Below are 27789 nucleotides of genomic sequence, written 5' to 3'. Positions count from 1 at the left end.
TGGAAATGGGAGGACGTGGAAGGCAAAGAAAATATCACGCAGAAAGGCAGAGTAGGAGAGAGCAGGCCACGAGCTAGAGCATCATAAGAATGAGGGTCCTGGTGGGGAATCTATTATTGTGTGATCTTTGGAGCTGCTTCCTCTTACCTCCCTGACCAAGGTAAGCCCATTTCACTACACTTTTATAACACCATGCAGCTCTCCTTATAGCATTTATCAATGTTGCAATTTTACATTTGCTTGTGTGGTCAGATGTCAGTGCCTCCCATTAGACTATAAACTCCAGAGGGCAGGGATGTATTAGTTAGAGAGAGTAATGAACAAATTCCAAATCCAAGATGGATTAATCCACTATAAGGTTTTCTTTTCTTTCAGCTAAAATGTAGCTGAATGTTTGGGAGGCAGCCTTGCACACAGTGAACCCAGGCTTCTTCCATTTAGTGGTTCTACCAACCCTGGAGGCTTTAGCATCCTTCTCCAGATCCACTGAATTTGCCCAGAAACTGAAGGGAGAGAGAGAGTGGAGGATCACGCATGGAGAGTTTTAATGGGCTAGCCCTGGTGGTAGTGTTGATCATGTCGACCCATTCTGATGTGGCTGAAATCATACATTACTTTGCGTTTTTGTGACTGGCTTATTTCACTTTGTATGCTGTCCTCAAGGTCCATCCTTGTTGCAGCATATGACAGAATTTTCTTCCTTTTTAAGGCTGAATAGTATTCCACGCATGTATGTACTGCATTATTTTAAATTCATTCATTCATTGAGGGACATTTGGGTTCCTTCCACCTCTTGGAATATACTTAACACTACCGAACTATACACTTAAAAATGGTTAAGATGGTTTAAGAGAAAAAGGTGATGTGTCTGGGCAGCCTGTAATAATCCGCCCCATCCTGATGGAACCTGAAATGGAACGACCTCTTGGACTAACAGTGGATAGAGACCTGATCCAGCCGGGCTCCATCTTTCTTACTCCTCTGTTATGGGCAATAATAGTTTTAAAAGGCTGCTTCCAAAACATCCAAAGTTCTTATGTGTCTGATGGTCTCCTTCCGTTGAGAGCCCTACAACATGAGCTGTCATGCACTCTGGATTGGGGATGTAAGTGGCCCAAATGCCCGCATTACAACTCTCCCAGAATTTCTAAGAGCTCCATTTCTAAATCTCCATTCTCTTCCCCTGGGACGTTTCTCATTTGTGAATATGGAATACAACTTGTGATTATAAGTTCTGGCACTGAGATCAAACAGACCGAGATCTGCAGACTGGCTCCTGCACTCACAGTCTGCGCGTGTTTCAGGAACTTAATTAAGTTGCTTGAGCCTCAGTTTCCTTGGCAGTGAATTAAGACTAAAGTAAGTTCTCTCTTGGATGTTTTCTCCAGATCCGCTCTCTATACATCTGCACCCTGCTCTCTGCCTGGGAGACCAACCTATATGGACTATACTGGCATTCTCAACTGGGACGATTTTTGCCTCCTCAAGGGACATTTGGAAATACAGAGACATTTTTGGGTATCACAGCTGAAAAAGTTGCTCTTGGCATCTAGTGAGTAGAGGCCAAGGATGCTGTTAAACACACTACAGTGCACAGGAGGATTCCTTACAACAAAGAATCATCCAGCTCCAAATATCAGTAGTGCAGAGGTCGAGAGACCCTGGGTTACACCAACAGGTTCTTGGCCCCCCTGGCTTCTGGTTGGCATTGGCCAATGGGGAGCCCTAGCAGGAATCAGGAAAGGAAGGAGTAGGAGGTCAGGCTGTTCATTCCCTTTGCTTCCACCCCAAGGGGTTGCTTTAGGCTGGCTGTGTCCCTCCCCTAAAGGCCCCTATTCCACTCAAGGCAGGCTTTTCTCCTCCTGGGATCTGGCAACTGCTGCCTGTCCTCATCTCTTTGGCATAATAGTGGCAACAGTTCTGCTGATACAGGCCCCAGGGTACCACACTTCCTCTTCAGATTCCTTTGTACCTTCTTACACCTTTGTAAATAGTTCCCTTTCAAATAAATCCTCTTCAAGCTATCCTGATTTGTTGATCCGTTTCCTGTTGGGATTCTGAGTGATATCAGTGACAACCTCATAAGGCTGTTGTAAGGTTTCAGTGACATAATAGACAGAAACGTTTGGCACAGTGTGAGGTATGTTGTGCCTGTTCCTTCAATCACAGCCTGCTCACAGTCCCACTTTGGGCGTCGCTGTTAGCCCCGGGTCCTCCGGACAGATGACCCTTCCCTCACATGAGCCGCCTGAATGTTTTCTCCCTTTTTAATTTGCAGCGTACTTGGATCTTAAGAGTCTATCAAGTTTTTCTTTTTACAGCTATACTTCAGTGTCTAGAGATAACTGTTCTTCCACAGAGCTCAAATAGGACATTAAAATATGTTGTGGATTGGAAAACCCTTGCAGAAATTCCAGGCCTGTCTCTGCTCTTGGAATGCAAGACATTACTTGTGTCCCTGTCACATAAATTTGGAATCAGTGTCCACGCTGGCCTTTTTCTCTCCAGGTTTCCTGACTCAGTAGTAAGAATGGATGAGCCCGATTTTTATTCCTAGTGGCAGGAGGAGAAAGGTGAGGCTACAGCCTCTGCAGATATGGCTAGGCGAGATTCAAACAAGGTGAGGGACGTCACCACGCCCCTGCCCAAGAGAGCACGGGGTCTTGGTCAGCTTCTCTGTGGATAAAACGCAAGACCAGAGTCCAGCCATAGAGTGTTTGAAGAGAGTGTGGGAACCAGTGGGGCAACTCGTTTATTTGTTCATTCATTCACTCATTCACTCCGGTAGATATTGATATTTGAGAGTAGCTCTGATTCTTTCTCACTAAGTCATTCTGTGCCGTCACCTCCAGTATAGAGAACAATAATCATTACAGAGAATATTCACATTTTCGTCCACTGTCTCATCCAGATCTTTCAAGTTCTATAAAGCGGGTGTTTCCATTGGCCCATTTTAAGGATGAGGACACTGAGGCTTAGAGAGAAGAGGTCCTTTGGCCAAGCCATGCTGCATGAACTAGGATCCTTGTACAGGCAGTTGGATTCTGGAATCACACCAGCCTGAGCGGAGGGAAGTCACTTTGCCTGGCCCACCCTCTGTCCTCTGTCACACCAGGATCACGGTACTCACCTCACTTCCTGGTTCATGGCCAGTACTGAGAGCTGACAGCATATTATTAAGGAGTAAGGAACTTTCAGTCTGGCATCCCTAAGTTCCAGTCGTGCTGTGCCTCTAAAAGCTATGTTCCTTGGGCAAGTCATTTCACCTGCCTGGGCTCAGTCTCCCCATCTGTGAAGTGGAGGATAACAATGTCTGTCTTACAGGGCTGTGGTGAGAACTCTGACAAACACAGAGGTCTCTGAAGTGGAGTGTGCACCCCAAGGTGAGGTACAGGAACAAAGTGTCAGAGTTTCGATTTGTAATTTATTTAACTCATCTCAAAATAAAAAACAAAATTCAGCTTTATTCATATTTAATGTACGTATAGACAGTTGACACCTGTTTTTGCTCTGTATGTCAGCTCTTGGCTTTCTTCTGCAGCACAGAGTAGCTGGTAAAACCCCCACATTCATTCATTTGCTTTTAGCAAATTGCCTTATATGGCACTTTATGTGTGCCCAGGTAAATGGATTTAGGGATTATAAGAATCCATTTTTAAGCAGACAAACTCACAAAATGGATAAGTGACGTAAAAAAATTCCTGCTAAGAATCTATTAAAATAATATTAACAAAGTAAGTATAAGTGAGCAACCAGAAAATGGCAGAGCTCAGCTTTCTTCCACTTCTCTTAGGATTTCTCATGGGCCCCCCACAAGGTAGAGAAAACTAGGATATAATCTGAGCTGACAAAATGCTGCCCCCCACGCAGCCAAAGGAAATTATCATAAGATGGTTTGGAATATGGATTTACACCCACTATCACTAATGACAAATTTTTCTCTATGTGTGACCTGTGCCTGGAGAGATTATCTAATGATAGTACAAAGCCACTACAAGTAGCAAGACATTAAATATTATTTATTCCAAGTTAATTTCATCCTTTTAGAATTTCTCATTTTGTGTATGTTTTATACGGTGCTCAAAAAGCACCATTTGACAGTGTGTAAGTAACTCATCAAATGTAAGCATATTGGTGATATGTGCTTGAAATCGTTTTTGTTGATGGAGTGTATAATTTGCTGGTGGAGACCCCTGAGCGAACATGTATAATGATGTAATTGACTCAAAAACTACCATGTAGTAGATGCTCACTAAAAAGCAATTGTTATTATTAACAATTTCCCATTTATTGAGCATTTACTGCATGTGATTTTTTTTTTCACAAGTCTTAAATTTTATTATGGAAAATTTCAAATACCCAAAACATAGAATAGTTCTGGGAACCTTTTATCTTTACCCGGCTTCAACAATTATCATTTTGCCAATCTTTTTTTCATCTCGTCCCCCACTTATTTTTCTGGACTACATTAAAGCAAATTCTGTATCATTTCATCTGCAAATAGCTCAGTATGAACCTTTAACTGATAAGGACTTTTTGTTTAACCATTTTGCCATTATCACACTCAAAGCAATTATCAGTAATTCTTTTAATATCACCTACCATGCTACTATTATTATCATCATTATTATTAGTAGCTTTTGAAAAGACAAACGTGGTTGTATCCCTCCAGCAGTGCCCCCTCTCCTTCAAGACCACGTCCAAACCCCTCGCAGAGGCCAAACACACTGCACAATCTGCCTTGTTGGCCTCTCCTTTTTGCCCACCACGCTTCTCCCAGTTCCTTAAACAGCCGCCTGGGTTCCTCCTGACTCAGTACCCTCGCACAAGCTCTTCCATCTACCTGGATCACTCCTCTCCCTGAGGCTCCCTCCCAGCCTTCAGGTCTCAGCTCTAAGGTCATCTCTGCCCTAAGTAGACCCCACTTATCTGCTTTGCTCCTCCACGAAATAACACTCGCATGTTTCAGATCGCTCATCACAAAGTTAGGTCTGGTCCTTGCTTACTACCTGTCTCCTCCGTTTGACTGGGAGGAACCCAGTGTTTTTATTCACCAGCCTCGTTCTGGAGTTGAGCTCAGGGCTGGGCAGAAAGTAGAGGCCAACACGTAGCACTGAAACACTGAAAGGAGGAGTGAAGCCAGGATCTCACCCTGCCTCCTTTTCCACTCCTGTCTTCGCTTCCAGTGTTTGCTTCTTATGCTCCTTCAACCTGCAAGGTCTTCCTGTTCCCTCTCAAGCCCCTCACCTCTCCTTCCACAACACAACCTACCCATCCTTCAAGTTAACATAAGATGTGACCTCCTCTGAGAAGCCCAGACTGCCTCTGTGCTCAGTTTCTGTGCTCACTTCCATCACCAAGTTCATTGTATCATTCATTCATCATATCAATTCCAGAACAGATTAGCTTTTGAATTGGTAGACTGAGTACAGATCACTCTCACCAATGAGGTTGGCATCATTCAATCTATTGAGGGCCCAAATAGAACAACAAGGGCAAATTTGCTCTCTCTACTGGAGCTGAAACATCCATCTCCTCCAGGCTTTGGAGGTGGGCTCTTCTAGTTTCTAGGCCTTAGAGTTTGGACTGGAACTACACCACCAGCTTTCCTGGGCCTCCAGCTTGCAGATGGTAAATCTTGAGTCTTCTCAGACTCCAAAATTGCATGAGCCAATCTCTCATAATAATCTCTTTCTATATGTCTATATATCCTATTGTTTCTGTTTCTCTGGAGAGCCCTAATATGAGAAATAAGCCCCTGTCCTGCTCATCTTTGTAGTCCTGCACAATGCCTGGACCTTGCAGCCTGGGACATCCCCGTTAAGGTTTCAGGACTGGATAAATGAATCAGCCAGGAATGGGGAGGTAGAGTTAAGCCTGAAGGGCAAGGAAACGGAGTACAAGTAATATAAAGAGAGTTAGTGGAGCCCAAGGACATAACAGGATGTCACATCAGGAAGGGTTGGCTCAGTGGATGAGATCTGAGACCCTGAGCAAGTGAGAAGGTCCAGGGTTTCCATTTAAGGAGGTGCTAGGTGTGATCTCAGGGTGGTGACAACCCTTTAAGTAGATCTAGAATAATCAGAATATGAGCTCTACTAGGAAAAAGCTTCTCTAGCGGAAGGATTTTTATCTGTATCATTCACTACCATATGTACACTGCCTGGTATGTAGTAGATACTCAATGAAGATTTCTTGGATGGATAAATGAATGGATAAGTGAATTCAAGGCTGGTTGAAGAAAAGGCAGAGATGTGAACCGGATATGAGTAGAGACAGGAAAGTAGCTGTTTCCTCACTACCCCTCGGAACCACCTAACGGAAAAGACCCAAGCCCACCAACGCTGTGACAATCAATACCGCGCCTATCTCATTTAATCTTATCTTTCCAATGCCCAGCAGAGCCTGGTATCTAATAGTGCTCAACAAATCGTGGAACAAATGATTCTCTCTGTGAGATGGAAGCTAACGTTACTTAGCTTGAAATGAATTAGAATTCTCATCGCTCTTCATGTCTTCAGTGAAAATTCCATATTAGTTCATCTCTAAGTGTTTTTTTAGCCCTGTTTTTAAGAGTGTTGAATCAATCCCAACTTATCAATCAAGGTCAGATCTGTCTTCAGAGCATCTGCTTGCTAACTTGAGTGCGTCTACGTTTTGTTGAGCTTTCTATTTTTACTAGCCTGACATGCTAGTACATGCCAGGCCCTCTCCAGATCATGAGATTGTCGTGAATGGGGCAGCAGTGCCTTAGGAGCTGCTGACAGGTTGTCTCTGGGAAAAAAGGAGAGGTTTTGAAGACACATGGATTAGGCAAATTCCACATTAAACAGAGCGTTCTTCACTGCAAAATTGGAGAGACTTTGTTTTGCTAATATGAAATTGAGAGCCCCCTAAGAGAGGGTGTCAAAAGATGGTATTCCCCAAATGCTGTATTGGTTAAAACCTATTTTTTTAGGTGTTTGATGGAATCCCTTTTAACAACCCAGAGTTTGCCTGTTCTGAGAACACTGTTTTAGAAATGCTGTTTTCAGGAATACCAAGTCATGAGGATTTTTGCCTTTTCTTAACCACTTAGTTTGCTAAAATGACTGGTCTGCCCTAATGGAGGAAGGCACGTGCTCATTCACACTCACTCCTCTAACAGCAGAAGCACCAGAGTCAACGAGATTGGGCTTTGCTGTGAGCTCGCTAGGTATAAGTCAGCTCAGATACTTACCGGCTGTGTAACATTCTGCAGACTAGTTATCTCCTGGCCACAGTTTTCTCATCCATAGAAATGAGAACAATGACACTGTAGAGGGACTACATAAACATGAGAGTAGAGTCTGTGTCTGAAAGGGCAGGCGAAGTTCTGACACGTAGTAGGTAATATTTCATTCATAGAGTGTCGGGCACTGATAGAGAACCTGCAGATGGAGCCGTAAACAAAACAGACAAAAGACCTTGCCTTTGGGAGATTCTAGCCCAGCAGAGGAAGATAAACGTCTGTAGAGTCCAGCTCCCCAGGTGGTTCCAAGGGGCAGCCAGAGTGGGCACCAGAACTCCAGAGCAACAGTTGGCACCATTCATGGAAAGTCTGTTGCCACGTTCCTGGTGAAAGGCAAGGAAGCTGTGAGTTGTCCTGTTACCGAGATCCACCTGAACATTGCTTCTACACTGTACTTCAGCATGCCCAACAGGAGAGGATGCCCTGACCCTCCTACACCCCAGTGTGACAGAAGCACATAGCAGCGGAATATCTGTCAGCCAAAGGAGTGCCTTTGGACCCATGCTCCTGGAAGCCCCATAGTGAAAGCCAAAGACACAAAATGAGACCAGTCAGTCAAACCTGCATCCTCACCTGAGTCATAAGATGAGGTCTCCATGTTTGAGGCTGGAGGCTGATGCCACCCGTGGGTAGCACAGCCCAGCTGAAGGCCTGGAAACCCATTCATTCTGAAGAGACTCATATAACTTTTGTAAACTGATGGCATATGCCTTCATGAGCAGCTGCTCAGTGCCCTGCTTTGTACTTCTGTCTCCCTATGATGGGCCCAAATGGTCCACTGAGCTGCCTGCATCTTCTCCATCACCTGCCTCCCTGGGAGATGGAGAAGTTTGTCTCTAATCATGCTTGCTTTTCTCCCGCTGCTTGCCTCCCTCCCACTGCAGCCCTCTTACAGGCATTAGGCATTTAATTGTGCAAGCCATAACTCATGGTGCCTGGGGCATAAGCAGGGTCTGCCAGCTCTAGCTTCTTCACTCTGTAAACTGAGTACTCACCAACTTCTGTCTTGTCCGCTTCATGAAGCGTAGTTCAATAAGTTCTCATAATTATCTCGTGTTTTAGACTTGAGAGGGAGATCCTAGCAAGCTCAAGAGGCATAATATTTAGTTTGTACCAAATGAAGAATACAACTGTGTGCACTTCCTTTCTATATCAATTAGTGGCATATGGTGAGAGCCAAATACACTAATAAAGTTATAAAGAAATATCAGGGTTAGGGAGACTGTCTCTTCCTCATTGGTGCAGGCAGGAGTGCACGCTGCTAACATTGCAATTTCTAAACAGATTGTCTGAACACCTGCGGACATTCAAGGACCCTCCTATTCTCAAGTGCTCTCCTTTGTGTCTTTTTCTACAAGATCATCTTAATTCAGCGAGAGGTATGGTGTTTAGATTGGAGAGGCTGTGTGACAAACATGTTTTATCTCACATGCCAACCCCAATAAACCAGGGCTGCCTGGAGTGCTGTGTTGAGAAGGATTCTGAGGCTGACTTGGGCTCTGTGGGAATGAAGACTGATTAGTTACAGGGGTTACTTTGAGTAGAGCGTGGGGCAGGGAAGATGTCTGTGCAGACATTTGACATTTCTGCTAGTGAAAAGAGCCTTAACTGAGGAACTGAAAACCCTGTGGTCCTGCGGGGAAGTCATTCACTGTCCTCAGCCTCAGTTTGCTGATCTGTAAAACTGAGATGGTGGTAATATTTTCTTTATAGCGTCAAGGTGAAGATCAAATCCAGCAAGTGTGCAAAACTGCTTTGGGAACCATAATGCATTATATAAACACCAAGTAATGTAGTTGTAAAGAATCTACACTCAGGGCCAGCCCTGATGGGCTAGTGGTTAGAGTTCGGTGCTCTCACTGTTTTGGCAGCCTGGGTTTGCTTCCCAGTCGTGGAAGCACACCACCTATCTGTCAGTTGCCATGCTGTGGCAGTGGCTCACGTAGAAGAACTAGAAGGACTTACAACTAGAATATACAACCATGTACCAGGGCTTTGGGGAGGGGAAAAAACAAAAAGAGGAAGATTGGCAACAGATGTTAGCTCAGGGCAAATCCTTCCCTTAAAAAAAAAATCTAGACTCAGATAATTGTGTGTGTGTGTGTGTCTGTACGTCTTTGCTTTTCTAATACTCTAGGGAAGGGTTTTCTAATCTCGGCACTGTTGACGTTTTGTACTGGATTGTTCTTTGTTGTGGGGGCTGTTCTGTGCATTGTAGGATGTTTAGCAGCATCTCTGGTCTCTACAGACCAGATGCCAGTAGCACCTCCCCAAAATTCAAAATGTCAATCAAAAATGCCTCCAGACATTGCCAAATGTCTGCTGGGGGCAAAATTACCCCTGGTCTTGAGAACCACTGGTCTGGGTCAGTAGTTGTCCCTGCCTATTGCATGTTAGACTCACCTGGGGAGGGCGTCTTTCAAAACTCTATCAATGCCAGCTTCCAAGCCCCAGCCAAGAGGTTTTTATTTAATTGGTCAGGAGTGGGTGGGGCGCCAGAGTCTACTCCCCCGTGATTCTACTACACATTCCAGAGTTGAGAACCTTTCACAATGTTGTAAGGAATCCTTTCCGAGAGAACACGCGGTCTCCTCTCCTGCAAGTGACAGCCCCCATGGCTCCCCGGGCCTGGGCCATGTGCTCTTTCGGAGAAAGGCCAAGGGTCCTTCCAGGGGGAACTCGGGCAGAAGGTTCTACACACCCCAACACAATATGCAATTTCCTTCCTCCATTCAGTCACCAAAATTCCATGTTTTAATGAGTATGTGAACGTTTAGCCTTTAACAGACGATTGAGGGAACGTGATGAAGGAAATAATTAAACGTGATGGATACCCACGCACATCCATCTTAAGCAACTTTTCAAAGACAATGAAAGCTCTAAGATCCCTTTGATGAAACAGAGCTAGACAGAAACATAGCAAGTAACATATGACTGGGTACAAATGGTAAAATTAAAGGCAAACATTGTTGATGAGCTCACTAGAGCCTGAAGGATTGAAGCACAATATTAGCCTTGGTGGAAAATAACTTCATTGAAATATGTCCTTCCTGCTACATGGCTTTCCTAAGGCTCTGAAAGCATTTCGTCTCTCTCAGCATCTCACTCTCTGTCACCAGGCATTTTCAACAGAATGAACAGAGAAGAGAGTTTGGGAATGAAAGTGAAGGATAATTGAAGTCTTGCCTTGATCTATTGTTACAACTGAATAGGCAGAGAGACAAACACTGGGTCCTTGCGTAGACCCTCCCAGAAGCCCTTCAGCTCCTGGGGCTAGCATCACAGCCGGTCAATCAGCAAACACTTACTGAACACTCACCATAAATAAGTCACTGCGCTAAGCTCTCCAGGGCATACAAAGATGGATAAGACACAGATCCTACCCTCTAGGCGTTTGTGGTCTAGTTAGGGACCTGTAAAAATATAATCAATAACACTAAATGGTCTGAGTTAACTTCTAATGAATGACTCCAAAGTGAGACACTGAGCCGGGGGGATTTAGGTGAAATTAAGTGAAATTGGACGTGGAGGCCGAGCAATCCAATCGGGCCCCAGGCATCCGTTCTTATGAACTGGTGTGCAGGAGGGCTGTTGGTCTCCTGAATGAAGGAGGGGTTCACCTGGTGGAGACTCAAGTGACTGAGAAAGGCGTGACAGGATGTTCACCTCCTCCGGGAACTCAACAATCAGCAGTGTCCCCGCATAATGGACGGGGCACAGGCAGAAGTAAAGGGACGAGGCAGAGGATTGAAGGGAAGGCCGTCTCCCCATCTCCGCGTGGAGAACAGTGGAGGGACCAGCGGGGAACTGGGGGCTATGCAGAGAAGGGGAAGTCCTTGCCCTTCACCCTGGGACAGAAACACCCTCCAGGGCAGAGCTGTTTTCCTGCAGAGGAAAACAGGATCTCAGGGTAGGGCAAGGATGTGACAAGGATGCTGAGCTCCCGGCAGAGCGGCGTAAGATGGTGCATGCACAGCCCGGGTGGGCCACCCTTTCCGGCCTCCTAGACACACTCGGGGTATCTTGTAGGAATCCATCAGCAGATATCTTCATTCTGAGCTCGGGGGATGGGGAGCCCTGTGATACCAGTAGGAGAACAGAAGGAGTGGCAACTAAGCAGAAATCACGCAGACTCGAACATCAGGAGAAGAGCCGGCTTTGAATACATCTATTTGTAGAAGCGCGTGTGAGGTGAGCAGTGCTATAAATAGTCAGCAGCACAGGTGCTGAGACCAACGTGTCACCATGGCCAAGTGCCTGAGATCTCTCTCAGCCAAGGAGGTTGTTCTTGAAGCAACATTTAGCCCTAGGAGCCTCAAAGAGCCTGAACCAGCAGCTTGTGTCCCCATTGAGGCCTCCCTGGGCCACGTGAGGCATGGGGTGGGACACTGGGATTGCTGCTGTCAACCCACCGTCCAGTCCGAGCCCCTCTCTTCACTATGTCCTAACAACTGGTCTCCTTGCCCCGAGAGCATGTGCTCCACACGGCAGCAGGGCGAGTCTTACAAAGCTCCCATTAGACCCTGGCACGGTCCTTCCCCGCTCACTTGTGGAAAAATCCAAACTTCCTCCCATGCCCCCTGGGCTCACAGGACCCATCCTTCCTGCTCCCCACACTCACTCCCCAACTTTCTTTGTCTTGCTCACTTTACTTCAGTGACAGAGGCTTTGCCCTAAACCTGGAACGAACATCCCTAACCCATCACATGCCCCAGGGCCTTTGCCCTTGCTTCCGAGATACCATTCTCCATATATCCTCATGGTTATTCCATTGCCTCATTCAGGTCTCTGCTCAAATATTATGCCCCAAGAGAGCTCTTACCTGTCCGTGCTCCCTAACAGAGCCCGCATCACCTTCTATCCACTCATCCTATTGAATGTTTCTTTGTAGTACTTTATCATAATATCCATGTAAATTTACTTGAGTGTTTGTTTATTGTCTCTATCTCGCATTAGAATATAAACTCCAGGAGGACAATCTATCCCCAATGCCTAGAATAGTACCTGCCGTTTAGCGCACAATAAATATGTCTTAAATGAAACAATGAACAACTCCTTCCCAAACTATCAGGCAAACTGCTGAGAGCTCCACCCGCCTTAGGAGACCTGGCTGTGGCCACCATTAACAGGCATTGAGCTTCATGATTACAAAAGTCCCCAGGACTAACTCAACGGACCTCCTCTGCTTGTCGCCATCGCGTCACCTGATCTACCTGTCCCCATTCCATCTCAGCACGCATCAACACTGGTACTTACTATCTATTTTTGTTCGCTTAGCTTTGCCTCTCTCAGCCCGCATGAATATCAGCTTTATGAGACAAGGATTGTGCCTGATTTGTTGATTTCTATAACCCTAATGTCAGGCAAAAAATATGTGTTCACTAAATATTCATCGGATATCCATCCAGCTAAGCCAGGATTCTCTTGCACCTACATTTTGTCGGTTAATTATTTTACACCCCAGATTTTAGTAAATCTTACATTTACTAAACTTATTAAATCTCACTGCATTAGATTCAACTCCTCATTCTAGTCCACTGAGAACTTGTTGATCCTGATTCTGTCATTCAGCATAACACTGTCCCCGCCTGTGTGTGGAAAGTTCACAAAGCTGCCGCCCACATCATTTCCAAGGCAGAGAGCGGGGTGGTGGACAAGTGGGCGAGCCCCTCCTTCTCCTGGCCTCTTTGCTCTCATTGCTGACCAAGGCGGGAAAGAGAGGGTACAGCCTCACCTCCCTCCTGTACATGCCCACCTTCCCCTCCCCCACTCCCTAAAAGGAGGAGGTACGGAACAGACCAAGGGCTTGGGAACAGGCGAGATCACGGTTCGAATCCCACCTCCTCCACTTGCTTGCTTTGTAAATTTTGGCAATGCTGATTCTCTTCGCCTCCCTGCATCTGAGCTGTTTTTCTCTGATACGTGGAGACAATAATTCCTACCTCTAGAACAGGGGAGGACTGAACGGAGTGACAAAGCACCCAATACCACTCCAGGCATTTGATGAATGTGTCATTTATGTGTGTCTACAAGAAAACAAACAACTCTGGCAGGCCAAATTTGGACGTGAGAGAGGAGCAGAACCCACATATTTCACTGAGTCTTTTTAAGTCTGTGGAAAAAAATCAGTATATCTACAAATTAGTTCCCAATCAGAGGTCATGTGGACCTTGGTTTAATGTGCCCTTTAAAGTCCACGTGCGTCCATGAACTTGAAGACACAGGTGCACGCAGCTGTTCAGGGCAGCAGGGAGCTGCACAGGCACACAGGTAGCTGTGTAGACCCCCATGGCGGACTGGCAGGCCTGTGGCTCCCACTCTCCACACCACCTTCCTTACAGTGCCCATGCAGTCTGCTCATCCAGCTGGCATTTTTGCATCTACCTCACGCTCATTTAAATAATGGAGCAAACTGTAAAGATGGGGAGGTAATCATAAAAAGCTCAGGGAAGGTATGCAAATAGAAAACCCCACAAACTCAGAGGAGGCTGGGAGAACAAAGATAATCAAGAACATTATCAACACACCCCAGGTGTGCAGGCGCTGGGAGCCGGAGGGGAGGGGGGCAGCCCCCGATGTTCCGGGTCGGGGACTCATTTTTATTTATGAACTTGCTCTCTCTCGAATGCCAGAGAATCCTGGAAGACGGAGTCAAGCACATTCAAGAGCGGAGGAAAGTGGAAGTCAGTTGTTTCCCATGATGTCTATTCTCAACCCTGTTCCCTTAATACGTTCATCCTGATATGGCAGCCACAGAGATGCATTAAAAACGATGTCAGCATCATCACCCCTTTGCTCAAAACCCTCAGCGGCCTTCACCTCGCTCAGACGAAAGCCGAAACCCCTGTTGGAGGCCTCCAAAGGCGTCCCCCACCCCTCTGACTTCAGCCTCCGCCTCCTTCCCTCAGTCCACCGAGCCACACCCTGCTTCCTGCAGATCCTTGAACACCCCTGCGGGCTCTCATTTCAGGCCTTTGCTCATCCGTCCCTCCCATCTTTCAGCCCTCGCTCAAAGGTCTCATCTCATGGGGCCTTTCTCTGTCTAGCAAACAGCAAACCCTCCTCCTTGACTCTCCCTCTGCCTGTGTGGCCTTCGTTAGCACATATCACCATCGGATTATAGCTTATATCTCGCTTCTTTCTTTGATTGATGATCTCTTTCTCCTTACTAGAGCGTAAGCCCAGTGACAACAAGGCTTTTGCGTCTATGTCCATTGGTATCTCCCCAGCATTGTCCACTTTACCTGGCACGCTGTAAGGGCTCAATATATATTTGTTGAATGATTTTTTTCTTGTTAACTAAAACTACACACGTGTTTATTTTGACTCCCTTTCTCTTCCCCTTTTTCTATCTCATAGGTTGTTGGGAAGACTAAAGGAGCTAATTCCTGATGCAAAGTTTACTGCATTGCACCTGGTTCAGGATACATACCTAATGAAGGTGGGATGCCCTTATTAGTGGGCAAGTCTCACCTCAATATAAAGTGAGCGTTAGTAGCAGAGCCTTCCTCGTTGTGGCTCTCAAGGAGAAATTGTGTGAACATAGTGGTAAGATTTGGGTCTATTCTCACAAGAAAGGAGGAACTGGCAGCAGGGCCGATCCCGTAGGTGGGAGCCTCAGAGCCAGGCAGAAAGAGCTGGAATGGCAGAGGTGGAGAAGTCACTGAGGGGCTGGCTCACCCCTACCCTGCGGCCCTTCGAACAACACCAGCAGTGATGCCTGCAGACGTGTGCATCTCCTTTACAGCCAACTATGGATGTCTCTGCCTCCTGCCCCCCAAGGAAAATCATTTCCGTATCACCCAAGCAACCAAGGCCCAGAGCCAAGTCAGCTTTCTAGAGGGATTTCTGCTGTAGCCAAGCAGCCAGGATTGACATACATGTCCAATGAGTTGGGCCATATTTGCCAAAGGGCGGCCAAGTGCAGGCTCTAAGAGCTGAGGACTGCAGAGGCGGCCCATAAGTGGCCACCAGCCCCATTACCAACACCAGCATTATCAACAGAGCCTTCAAGGGGCTGCTAGGGCTCTGCATGGACTGGCCCCCACTCACCTCACCAGCCTCATGTTGCACGGCGCTCCCCTGTTCTCAGGGCTTTGGTCATCACCAGTGTCTCCAGTTCCTTGAGGTCCTTCTGCCTGGACACTCTTTCCCATCTGTGTGATCTGGTGACCTCAGACTCTTCTTTAGATCACATGTCCAGTGTTCCCCCTGGTGGAGGCTGTTTCTTACCTCCTGAAGTTGTCTCCTGGCTGCACCACCTTCCCTCCAGACCCAAATGAGGGTAATAGCTTCACGTTAATTGCTGTCTCACTAGTCCTGCAAGAGAAGGCCCGAGTCTGGTTTCACTCACTATTGTTTTCTATGGTGTGGACACATCGTACACAGTGTGTGTGTGTTGTACTTTTAGTTAATGAGACTCTCACTCTCCTTGGGATCCCTCTACATCTGAGTCTGACTGAGAGACAACTTTCCCCTCCTTGTCTTTCTCTCTCTGATGAGCATTACCTCCCAGTTGGCCTTCCAAGCACTTCCACTTTAATCTTCCACTGGCCCTGAGCACAGCACTCCCCAGAAACAAGCCCAGCTCCTCTCAGCATCATTATCTTCAATTCTTCATAATCCTTTCTCTCTGCTGCCAGGACCCCCATCAAGGACAACAGTGGGTTTCACCAATCACCCCCACAACAAGCTGTCTAGGACTCTGCAAGACTGCTTTCTGGCCTTGCCCGAGTGCCCAATGGCTCCTTCAGAACTCAGCTCAAAAGGGTCTCTCCAGAGAGACCTCCCCTGAGCATCGTGTCTGCACAGCATGTCCCTCCTCTGTCACTTTGTCCCTGCAGCCTCATAATCTTGCCAATCCTCACAGTGTGGTCCCTGGATGAGGAGCAAGAGCATTACCTGGGAACTCGTTGGAAATGCAGAATCTTAGCCTCACCCCAGGCCTGCTGAATCAGAATTTGCATTTTCACAGGATTTCCCTACCATCTATGAAAGTTTGAGAAGCACGTGAAAGTTTGAGAAACACTGCTTTAGAGCACTTCTTGCAGCCTCTAATTGTCTAATTTATTTATTTAGTAATCATCTATCTCACTCCCAACTAAAAGGTAAGATCCAAGAGGGCAGGGACCTTGTCTGTCCTGTTTATCATTGTATCTCCAGTGCCTAGCGGCTGATACAAGGTAGGTGTTAAATAAATACAAAATAATAAGTAAATGAATGAATGAATGATTTTCCAAAGTTTCTTCAAACTAATGTTTTATCATCAGTGGTCTTCTCTTTCTACTTCATTTCCTTCTCTTAGGTCCAAGTGGAGCTCACCTGCCTCCTTCGAGCATTTACTCAGCACCTTCTGGGTAGAATCCTCTATGCTGAGCCCTGAAAATAGTTAAAAGGCAGTGTCTGCCCCCAAAGATCACACGGTTTAAAAGGTGGGCCCACAAGAAGCAACTTCTGTCTTTCATCTGATTACATCTTCCGTTTCTAAACCCCCATCAACCTAACACTAAGCAGTAGGTACATTTTTCCATCCTTAGTGGCAAAGAATCGTCTACTGTCTCTCCCCATGGCCTTGTATTTTTCTGACTAGACACCTGGCTCTTTTGTTTAAACCGTCCTTGGAGCATTTCCTGCTTCTCCATTACTAATGAGCTTTTGCCCAGTGCCTGGAAATGCCACATCCTGCTCCGGCTCCAGCAGAAAACATTCCCTTGACCACTGCACTGGCACGTGCAGTGGCCACCTTTGGTCCCGGAGCCTTCAGCCTTCACAGCCTGAGTGTTCTCCTTTGCTCACTTGGCACAGCATAGCCTGCCCTTCAGACACTGGAGAGCTTTGCTAATGTCTAGCTTTAACCATAACTTCCTTGTTTTCCCTTAGTTAATAGTTTTTTCCCCCTTTGTCTGATATGCTCTTCTCTTTCCCTGCAAAGGGACTCATCTTCATCCTTAGAGACTCAATTTGTGGTATAAGAAAATTTATTCCCACAATTCATTATACTAACAGTAAAGGAGGAACCTCTGTGATCATATTAACAGGCTGAAAAGTCATTTGATAAACTGTCGCAGCCATTCCTAATATACACTTTAAGTAAAATAGAAACCAAAATGGGGCAGTGAGCATAGAATTTTTTCTGCTTGTGTTTCCTCATCTATAAAATAGTGATAATAAAACTAACATCAAAGTGTTGTTCTGAGGATTAAATTAGTTAATATGTGTAATATGTAGCCTTAGATTAATGACTGATATGTGGTAGGGTCTATATAAGTGTTTGCAGAGGAACTAAAAATAAAATTTAATTTTCACAGCAAAAAAAAAAAAAGGAACCAAAAGGAAATGTTTAAATATGATAAATACTTTTTAACAGAAGTTAATAAGTTTTAAAATAAGAAAAAATTTTCATAAAAATCAGAAACTGGATAGAGATACCTGCCAACACTAATAAATTGTTCAGCATGGTCTAAATGGTTCTAGCCAGAGCAATAAGATAAGAATATTAAATACTGGACCTAAACCCAAAAAGAAGAGGTAAAACTCTATTTTTTCTGGCTGATGATTTGATTGCATGTCTATAATGCCCACATAAAGTAGCTAATTTTTTAAATTCTCTAATTAATAAGAGTATTTGATAAGGGTCAAATATATGAGAAGAATTTCAGGGGAAAATAGATTCTATATATACTACCAATATGTGCCTAAAAATGGAAATAGTAAAAAAAAAAATTTACAATAGTGAAAAAAAATGAACAAGAAAGCCATAGGACCTATATGAATAAAACTATAAAATCTTATTGGATGACATAAAATAGATTTTTAACAAATGGAAAGAGAAACTAGGTTCTTCATTAGGGAGCTCTAATATCATAAAAGTGTCAAAATTATACATATAAATATATAAAATTTAATGATACTTTTATTAAAACATGAATAGCATTTTTCTTTCCTTTTTATTGAAAGTAAAATAATCTTCAGTCCATATAGATGAAAAAACACTCAAGAATGCTAAAATTTATATACATATATATAAAGACTAAAGATGGGGGATTTGCCTTACCAGACACCAAAACACACTACTAATCCACTCTAAACAATTCAGTATAAAATTAGCATCATAAGAAGAGAAAAATTAATCAGTGGGATGAGTAGAAGATCCAGAAATAGATCCCAGTAAATATAAGATTTTAAAATGTGGTAAAAGAGGTATCTACATTCAATGAGGAAAAGATGGCTTATTTAGTAAATAGTCATGCACAAATGTCTATCCAATTAAGAGAATGTGGAGTTGGACTATTTCATACAATATAAAAAATAAGATACATGGATTAAATAAAAACCAAAAATAATTACATGGATTAAAGAAAGGTCTAGATATAAAAAGTTACACAAAAATATCACAAGCAAATGTATATCTATTTATATTCTAGGGTAGAAGAATGTCATACCCAACAGGGGCATCCTATGTTTAAAGGAAAAAACAAAGTGTTTGTGTTTATTCTATACAAACGTTAACTAGAAACCATATATTCTATAACTATAAACCATAAAGTATCTAAACAAAGCTAAAGGTAACATTTTGCAAGTTGACAGAGAAAACAAAGACTTGGAAAAATATTTGCAATGCAGATGATAGATAACAGGTTAATATCTGTGCTATACAAAGAGCTCTTACAAATTGACAAAGAGAAACAACCCCGCAAAAAAATAAACAAAGGATAGGAATAAGCAATTCACAGAGGAGCCAACTCAAACTGCCAATAAACCTGTGAAAAGTTAGTCAAGCTCACTGGTAGTCAGAGAAATGCAAATTAAAGTAACAATGAGTTATTACTTTATACTCCTGTCTCAGGCAAAAATTAAAAAGAGAGTTAAGACCTATGGCTGGTGGCGATGATAGAAAAGTTCTCTCACTTGTTACTGGTGGAAATGTGAAGTGTTTCTGGAAACCATCTGGATATATCTATTAAAATTAAAAATACATATGCCCTTCAACACAGAAACCCTATTCATGCAATTCTGCCCTACAAAAATAAAAGCTTCAGTATCTAAAGATAGCTGTTCAAGGGCATTATCACAGCATTCTTCAAAGAGGAGCAAAAGACTGAAAACAGTCAGTGTCCATCAGTAGGGGAATGTGTATTAAATTAATACATTTATACCATGAAATATTATATGATACTATGCAGCCAGGTAAATGAAGAATGAGGTTTACAACAATTATTGAGATCAGAACTATCAGAGTGCAAGATGCAAGGAAGTATTCATATGACAATACCGTGTTTTAATAAACAAAACATTTTTAAGCAAATCCTATGTATATGTGTCTGTGTATTTGTGTATAGTTATAAACAGTTATGTAAGAATAGAGAAAAGTATGAAAAATATGCAACAGACTATTAACATGGGTTTGTGATGTGGGGGAGGGTCATTAGGGTAGAGTGGTAGAGTTGGTTAAAGTGGAGTTGGGGAGAGAGATGGCAAAGCAAAGCAAGCCCAAAGAAACAAGACTACACTAACAACATCAACAAACCAGTGTGTGTGACATGACTTTTTTTGTAAGTGCATGTGTGTTTTGGAAAATAAAAGGTAAAACTTGATCTAAGCTACTTCTTAGAGCTCCATCTCTGACATAGTCACATTTATGGTATGATATTACACAGTCAGCAGAGACACAACCAACCCCTCTACAGTCTTGTATATGCTGTGCATATGCTTACACCTGTTTGTCGGTGTTAAGGAAGGGTGTGGAAACCAGAACACACCTTAAGTGGGATAGGATGGGAGGGCAAAGGGAAGGGAGTACTGGTTGGGGGGCAATGATTACCTCTTATGGTTGTATCTAGTGTTCCCCTACTGACTTTCAATTGTCAAATAATCAGGAATCTTGAACGACGGTTGTTAAACCTAACCATTATTAAAATTAAATTATACAAACTTATAATTAAATAAATTATCTGTCTAAAAGGTAATAAATAGACAACACATCACTTCTTAATTATTCTACCATTTTTACTATTATCTCTGCTCTTGCGGCTGGTTACACCTGTAGGATCTGTATGGTAGTTGCTACATAATGGGGTGAGACTGTACTTCTTGTCCCAACTCCACGTTCAGTGACATCACATTGGCACTTTGAAATCAGTCATGGTGGCAGCATGTACACACAGAAATTCACAACCACTACAAGCCGGGGCTGGATTTATGGTTTTGATGATTGTCTAGATTTGAGACATTGATGAAGGAAATGTCAATAATGCACATTAAACTTAAAAGTGGATGTGTCTACAGCCATCATATTGTCTCTCACGCAAACCATGGAGAAAATATTCTTCAAGTTACCACAAATTATTATCCGATTCAGCAAACATGTGCCTCACATCATTGATAAACTAGTGAAGGTCTGACATATGTTCTCATTGTTTCACTTTTTTCTTACATAACATTATATTACTACTTTATTTCTTTGTTGACATCAATGAAAATATTAACTAGTTTTAGGTTAGAAGTGTACTCATTTGTTAACTACAACCATGGGTTGGCTAAGGATCTAAGAGTTTGGCAAAAATCATTGAAAGCATTCTGTGAAATTGGCCATATACATGACATTTACAGGAAAGAATATTGTGTATTTTATGGTTCTTTGTAAATCGTATGCTACATATCCTTTATATCAGTAACACTTAAAATAAGTGTATGTATATGTTTACGTATATATGTATACACATATTTCTTCTCCCAGAGAACTGTTTGTCAAGCATTTACCAGCACACCACCGGTTGTATCATTTATTATAATAAGCACATGCATTTCGAAAAACATAAACAAAAGAAAAACGTTAAGTGATTAAATGGCACCTCCTCTGGGAAGCCTTCCCGGATTCTCTCAGTTTCTCCCTGCTCAGTGTTCCCACAGTGTCCTTCAGGTACCCCTCTCTTGGTAGCAGTTGTCACACTGCCCTGCAAAGCGTCTGGTTCCTGTCAATCTTCCCCCCGCAGCCTGTGAATTCCTTGGTGCAGGGACTATGTTGAATCTTTTCTCTCCCTCTGCCACCTTGCACAGGGTAGCTGCTCAGCACATGAATGAATCCATCAGCTGGAGAATCAGAATGAGGAAGGAGACCAGAATAAAGGCCCAGCCCAGATTCATACAGAGAAATGTGGACAGGGCCTTCCTCAAAATGCTTGCCTGGGAACCTGGGAGATCAGCAGCAACTGAATCTCCTAAGACTTGACTGTAATTCTGTGGGCTGAGCTCTCTTACGGATTAATATCATCCACAAAATTCTCAGCCCGTGGATTGTGAATATGCACAGAGATGTTGGCACTCTCTTTGTTCTATCTGCTTTCTTTTTTTAACTCTCACTTTGAGCGTCTAAAAGTTACTCCATAAATGAAGATATAATCTCATATTCTTGACAGGAAAAGGTCCTGGCCCCCTGGTAGGATTTTCTTATTTCTTGTTGATGGGTAAACTAAAAAACCCAGTAGGAATGCTCATCTTGCCCTCTGAGAGGCTGGGTGCAGCAGCCGATCTGGATAACCGTGACAGAGAGTGGAGATAGGCTGAGAAATACATTCTTATAGTGAAAAAATAAATGTCTTCATTTTTCCAAGTGAGGGCCTCGCTCTCAGCGTGGGATGCAGTGTCGCACGAGGACTTTGAGCATGGAGCTGTCAGACCGATCTGGCTTCCAATGCTAGCCCTGTTTCTGATTAACCACAGGCCTTGGGCAGGGTACAGACCTTAGTGCACCTCAGTTTCCTCATCTACAAAATGGGGATTATAATAGTTCTAGGCCATTTGTTTGTGGCACCGATTAAACATGGGCTATGAAATGAAAGCATTTGTACACAGATGTTCATAACAGCTTTATGTATAATAGTCAAATACCGGAAACAATCCAAATATTCACCAACATGTGAATAGCTAAGCAAATTGTGTTATATTCGCATAACGGAATACGACTCAGCAACAGAAAGAAAGAAACTGCTGATATACATGCCTACATGGATGAATCTCAGTATGATTATATTAGGTGAAAGAAGCCAAACAAAACAAAGTACACACTGTATGATTTCATTTTATAACTTTCCAGAAAATGCAAATCTAGTAACAGAAAGCATATTGGCAGTTGTGTGGGGACAGACTGAGGGCTGAGAGAGAGGATTAGGGTAGGAGTAAAGAGGGGCCTAAGGAAACGTTTTGGGGTGATGGATGTGTTCACTGTCTTCCTGTGGTGATGGTTCATGGGCATATTCACATGTTAAAACTTATCAAATTGTACACCTTAAATATGCGTAATTTGTTAAATGTCAATTATAACTCTGTAAAGCCATTAAGAACTATATGGGATGACAGACGTAAAGTGCTTAGAGCAGTCTCTGGTATATAGTAAAAGGTCAATAAATGGTAGCTTTTATGAGGAAGTTGATGACGAAGATGAAGAAGCTGATAATGATGATAGTGACAACCTTCCTGCTGCTGTCCCTCTTGGGGAGGAATGTTGCTTCTTGCTTACATCCTTGAAATGCCCACACTCCCTTCTCTTCCTCCTATTAATCACTTTGACCATCTAAGGCCCAGAATGGTTCTAACCTCCTCAATACCCACAATAGCCATTCCCTTCTCAGACTGCCAATATCCTTTGTAGCTCAGAACTTTTCCCTTCCCTATATAACAACAGAGAATCTTGACTTTGGGTTCAAGAAGACATAGATTGACATTTGCTTTCTCATTTCCTAACTTGATCAAGCCTCAGTTTTTTCATCTGTAAACTGGGGATGGTAATAACAGAGATATTGTTGGCACACTCAGAGGAGATAGTGTGAGTAAAGCACTGCAACTCAGAGAATAAACATCCAATTCATGGCACTTTGTTATCTTACAGTGCAGCTCATATTGGTTGAGTTGTTCAGGGGCTACTCTTCTTTTCCTGAGTTCTGAAACAATTGAGACATGAGATGAGAGAGTAGCAGACGGAAGCCACTAAAGCTCCTTTATTCCCAAACAAGCCTGAATTGGAAGATGTCTCTTAAGGTAAAAGCAAACCTGATTCTTAATACTAAACCTCGAAATTTAATAGAGTTATTCACATAGTAATGGCACCACCGAACTCAGGCAGCCTCCCAACATGAGAACGTGGTCAGAGTATTCCGTGCCTAGAAAAAGAGGAATTATGCTTTCTGGGGGAGCTCACTCCTAAGAGAATGAAGGGGATCTCTGAGCTGAGAATGTCAAGTTTATTATTCCTAATTGTTTAGCACATAAGTCTTCTTCTCTCACACTTTAACGCTGTGGAAAGAACAGAGGGGCAGAGAGAGGCCAGGGGTGTCACACTAATGGAATTCCCTCCAAACAAAGGGAAACATCAGAAGTGAGGAATGAACATTCTTCCTTTAAAATACCATTTTAATTCATTATTTCCTGAGCAGAAGTATCATCTTCCTAACTAAATTGTATCATAATGGCTGAGCACACTGAAAAACTCAGTAAATACTTCTGGCCATAGTAAAGAAATCATGATTTTAGAATTCAACACGGGGAAAAGGACCTCCTTGGAGCAGCTGCCCTCTCTGTCACCTCTGTCTATGCTCCTCCAGAGTCGTGGAGGTTACCACATCTCAAATCAGTTCACTATCCAGATTGCCATCACTGGGCCAACAGATCTATGCCTATTACCCTTGACTTCTGGATCAGTATTAAATAAGACTGTGTCATCTTCCATATGTAATCCCTTCAAGTGACTGAAGACAGTTATCCATACCACCCCTAAGTCTTCTTGGTCATGGGTTACATGTGCTCCAGTTTTTAATCCTTTCCCACATATCACGGTTTAACAAAACTCTTACTCTCCTAATTCTTCATCAGTTGACACACTCTAAACTACCAATGACCTTCTTAAAATGTGCCACCAGGAAGCAAGAGCTTCAGGTGCAATTACTCAATCAACCAATCTATTAATCACAGCTGAATGAAATCGGATGCCCTGAATGGCACAGCCTGTGGACAGAACCACATGCCTCCCTGCAGAGGAATCGAGGCTTTACTTGCATGTTCCTGGCAGCACCCTTTCTCTGTTGACTCCTACTGAACTTGTGGTCAACAAAAGTACTAAGGCATTTATTCACATAAATTGCTGGCAAGTCAGGGTTTCCCACTCTTCTACTTGCACTGCTGACGTTTCAACTTGGAATTCCACTTCTATTTCACCTTATTACAACTCATCTTTTTCAAGAGGTAGACAGCATGAAAGAATTAAGAGCACAAGCAGTCATCAGGCAGACCTGGGTATAAGTGTTGGGTAAAGATTCTCTGAGCTTCTGTTTTCTCAACTATAAAATAGTAATAATGACACCCATGTCTTGAGATTGCCGTGAGAATAAAATGAGACCATGCATGTAAATGGCTTAGCACAATGCCTGACACAAAGAAGCAAATAAATAAACATTAGCTTACATTATTACTATGTTGAATGCTATTATGAGAGGATATGAGTAAGAAATATGTGACACCAGGTGCAATCATGATTTGAGAGAAATTCATTTTAATCACTCTAGAAATTACTTTAGAACTGTATATATAAAACCATTGATATTCAGCACTTTTAGTTATTCTAACTGCATCTTAGGAGAGTATTGTATACTCCGGTGTACCTGTGAATTGAGAAATTTGAAGATGTCTTAGAGAGATATTCCTCTCAAATGTCAAAGGTCAACTATTTAAAACCAACCTACCTTCTTTGAAAGGTACCTGCCTTCTTCTTCTCTATCATTCTTCCATGTGCCTCACAATCACTGTCAGCAGTCCTACAGTCAAGTCCTTCAATGGCCTGGGATGGAATTCCCCTAGGACTACAAATTTGGGATCTATAGGGAGCTAACTGCCGCCTCACCTGAATTATCTCTTATTCATATTTGTGCTACCCTTTCCTTTCCAGCGTAAAGACATTCTTCCTAACTAGAGAAAATAGAATCCCAAAAGCAGCTGGGTGGCTGAGCCATCTCCAAGTCATGAATCTCTCTCCTCCCTTTTCATCTTTCGCTGAATATTTCTATAAAGAACTTTCCTTTTTCAGATTTGACTTGATTGTGAAGCCCCAATACTTTCTGGAGTTTAGCCTTTGTAGTATATTAATGTATTAATCAATTATAATTAGTCATACCTCTTGATACCCACACCATTGACTATGCAACTTTGCAGGTCAGTGCAAAGGAAGGTGCAAGGGAGGCACCCTCTGCCTGACTTCTTAACTCTGGGTTCAGCCCATGATGTGTTTTGGTTAATGGGATATTAGCCAGCACGATGCAAGCTCTTATAACTCTGCCACTGCCACAAGCACGTTTCCCAGCTAGCCCCGTGGATGATGAAAGTCATCTCGGTTATGCCAGCCAAGACCATCCTTGATCAACCAACAGCCATGCAACTTCCAGAAGGTGAGCAAGCCTAGCCGAGATCAGAGGAACCAATAGCCAAACTGCAGCCAACTCTAAATGCACATGACACCCAAAATCAGTTGGTCCAGCTGAGATCAGCTAAACCCTGCAGAGTTCTAGGCTAAATAGATGTTATTGTCATATGCCAATGATGCATTATGGTTGTTTGTTACTTGGCATTATTGTGGCAATAGATAACTAAAACAGCCTGTCCAACATGAACCTTACATGAGTTGCATCTGGAAGACTTGAGAATGAAAGAGGTAGGGGAGACTTTCTGTATTCTCATCAGCCACCCATCATGTAAGCTTAGGCAGTAAAGAAAGCTTGGTAAGTGACACCCATGGCTCCCTCTAAATGGTTTACATCATGGTCAAGAATGCCACAACCTAAGCCCCACGACGAGTGGAAGCTTGATGATTTACTTGAATATAAAAAATTATCCAATTCCACCAATAGACACAATCACCAGCCACAAAGTCAACACTCAATTTGACACTAATACTCTCAAAATGGATGGCTTGTCTACTCTCTGTCACCCAGAACAATTTTACCATCACAAGCCTGCTCTTGAAATATGAAATCTTGGGAGAGTTACAACTTTCTTGGCAGCTTGGATTCTTTCTCCTTTGCAGAGAGCTATTTTAAATGCCCCCCAAACTTGTGTGGGAGTGCTGATCGGCCACATTTAATTGGTCAGACTGTGAGCCTAGCGATGCACCACTCTTCAGAAAATTAAACATAGCCATGATTGTTACTTTGCTCTGTTATGGTGGCTACAGAATGGCAAACCAATCTGTTGAAACTAAGAAATCCAGCAGCTCAATTATCTGTCAGGCCTACACAGCTAAACACTCCATAAGCCGATCTTTGTTCCTAGTTAGCTGAGGCGTATTTTGATTGAATATATTGCTTGCTTGGCATTTTGCATGGCCAAGACTCAAGGTGCTGCTAACAACCTGTCAGCTCCTTAGGAATAGGTGTTCTTACAAATATAGACATTCATTCATTCGTTTGTTCACTTCACCTCTAAGCATTTGTCCCATATCTACTCTGTACCAGAAACTGTTAAGTGCTGGAGATAAGGAAAAGTTAAGTAACAATTAGTTAAATAAACAACTAGTAAGAGGGCAAGGCAGGAATAGAAGCTGGGTTTCTGACTCTAAAGCAATGCTTCTCAACTGGGGGCAATTTTGTCCTCTCTAATCTGGGGATATTTGTCAATATCTGGAGACATTTTTGGTAATCATGACTGGAAGGGCAGGTGCTACTGGAATCTAGTGGGTAGAAGCTAGGAACACTGCTAATCATATTATAACACACACAACAGCCCTCACAACAAAGGATTATCCAGCCCAAAATGTTAACAGTGTGGAGATTGAAAAACCCTACTGTAAAGCCACACACTGGACTAATTTCTTAGAGAGCAAAGTTTCTGTGTAATCCATCATATACCATCTGCCCTTGCACAGGGCCAAGCACAAGTATGTGCCCCACAAATGCTTACTGGCTGGCAGGATGGATAGATAGATGGATGGTAGATGAACCTCACATCTATAGATGGTATCAATACATGTATATAATGAGTATTGATTGATTGTTTAGGCCATAAAACATTTAACAGATGGTTTAATTTTCCAACCTAGAGTTTAGGTGGTTCCAAGATGGGAAATAATCTGACAGTTTTGACACAAATTGCACCGGACCTGGTGGATTGTGCTCTAGAAAACCCCACAGCTCTCTCCTCAGCCTCTTTCCCAGCTTCTCCTTTAACTCAGATAAGATGTGCTGGGCTGTTCCTTTAAAGCGTCCTGGCCTGACATGAAGATAATCTGTCTTCTTTTATTTCTTAACCCCTGGAAATGAGAGTGAATTCGTCATATCCAACATTCTGTAGATTCATTTGACCAATTATTCTACTTTGGGTCCAAATTCATCCCTAGTAATGTACAATCTGTTTTAGATGTTAATTTTTAATGGTGTGATTCTGGCTTGTCCTTCAAATGAGTTGAGTAGAAACACTGATTTATTTTTACCCCTTTCATCAATGCCAGGGAACAGAATAAATTACTCAACAACATGTTCCCTGCC

This window comes from Equus quagga, chromosome 13, assembly GCF_021613505.1.
Source record: "Equus quagga isolate Etosha38 chromosome 13, UCLA_HA_Equagga_1.0, whole genome shotgun sequence".
NCBI lineage: Eukaryota > Metazoa > Chordata > Mammalia > Perissodactyla > Equidae > Equus > Equus quagga.
This window is presented reverse-complemented; position numbering follows the sequence as displayed.